The sequence below is a fragment of the Aptenodytes forsteri genome, unplaced genomic scaffold (assembly GCF_000699145.1).
Source record: "Aptenodytes forsteri isolate BGI_AS27 unplaced genomic scaffold, ASM69914v1 Scaffold415, whole genome shotgun sequence".
In the NCBI taxonomy this organism is placed as follows: Eukaryota; Metazoa; Chordata; class Aves; order Sphenisciformes; family Spheniscidae; genus Aptenodytes; species Aptenodytes forsteri.
In genome coordinates, this window is record NW_008794745.1 from 1,634,962 (window position 1) to 1,636,865 (window position 1,904).

The window sequence follows — 1,904 nt, forward strand, 5'->3', positions numbered from 1 at the left end:
CGGGTTCGCCGGCATGGGGGTTACCTGCCGCAACGGGGAGCCCTGCTGCAGAGGCGGCCAGGCCAGGCTGTGTTGTGTGTGACTGCAGCAGGGCAGGAGCAGGTGCAGGTGGGGGGGTACAGGGGATGTGCACCCCCAAAGGCCTAAGGAAGCCATATTGGGGTGCAACGGGGAACTGTGCTGCAGCCCCCACTGCGGAAGAAACAGGGCAGGATTCACATCACTGGGGGTGAGGAGGGGCCAGTTCCCCCCAGCTGCCCTCCCACCCCCTGCAACGGGGAACTGTGCTGCAGCCCCCACTGCGGAAGAAACAGGGCAGGATTCACATCACTGGGGGTGAGGAGGGGCCAGTTCCCCCCAGCTGCCCTCCCACCCCACGACCCCTCCTGGCACAGAGGGGATGCCAATGCTGCTCAGGGCCAGGCCAAATCCTGCCTCACCCTATGGACCCCAAGGGTCGCACAAAAGGGGACGAGCAGGGAGGGCAGCCGGGACGGAAGGCTGCAGCAGGATCCAGGGAACGCAAGGAGGGACCCTGTGGTCCCTGCTGTAGCAACGGGATTTGGCCTGAAAGGGAGCAAAACCAAATAAGAGCCGAGCTGCCACGCGCCACAGCATGCCTCCCCCTCCTCTCCCCCAGCTCCCCTCTCCTCCCAGCTCCCCTCTCCCCCCAGCTCCCCTCTCCCTCCAGCTCCCCTCTCCCAGCGCTGCTCCCCCTGCCATAAAGGGATTTGAAATACCAAGGATGCAGTTTGGGAAGCAGCAGTGGGGTGCAGGGGAGGAGGAGGACACCCAGACACCCCTCCGCTCCCCCCCCACCCGGAGGCCACAGTGATGGTCCCACGCTCACTCCCAGGTTGCTGGGTAGAAGCCAAAAACGCCCCCCCCAGCCCTGCGCGCATCCCTGGATCTCCATTTCCCAACAGAGCCCCTGTAGAAGCACTAACCCCACACGCAGGGGATGAACCCCGCTCCTCTCTAGCATGCTCGGATATTTCAGGGTTCAGCCCAGCCCCAGGGACGGCAGAGGAAAGGGGGGGCGGGCGGCACACACTGACCCCCCGATGCTGAAGCCTTTCCCTTGGAGAAGAGCCTTTCCCTCTGCAGGCCGCCGTGCTCGAGAAGCTTTACAGGAGCTTGGTATATATATATAAATCATTTTATATACATATTATATGTGTATATATATAAAAATCTATATATAAATCTATATAAAAGTTTATATATAATTTTATATATGATTTTTAGACATATATCTATAAAAGGAACCCAGAGCCAGCCAGGAATGGCCAAGCCTGGCCAACAAGCTCAGCAGTTATTCAGGAGAGACGGAGCCAGGACGATGCTGCAAGAAGCTCCGCCCGTCCCACTCCCCCAGAGCAAAGCTCCCCCTTACCCCGGACCTCCTCGGCTTTGGATATTTGACTTTATTCCCAGCTGACGTACCCATCCCAGTCCATATCAACTCCAGGGAGAACACAAGCCAAACCCCCAACGGCTTTATCCGTCAAATTAAACTGGCCGTGCTTGCAGTGGTCATCTCAGTCCGAGTCAGGGTATGGCTAAAAAAGTTTGGAATTTGCTGATTTTTGCCTTTTTTTAATCAGAAGTTTTAATTTCCAGGCTTGCCCCCGTGTTGGGATGAGCACGCGTGTCCCTTTTCCTCCCTCTCACTAACAACCCACTTGCTTACCTACAAAAACTCTCTTTGAGGGTCGGAAGAAGCAGGTTAGAGGAATTTTATAGAAATTACCGGAATTTTAGCTTTCCGGTCGGTTGTGTGCTGTCCTGCTGGGAAGGGACCTAAAGCTGCAGCCACCCCGGCTCCGCAGGGCGTCCCCAGCCCTGGCTGTAAGGGGGACTCAGAGGGACTCCCCCCAGGGTGGGAAACATCAGCAGCTCCC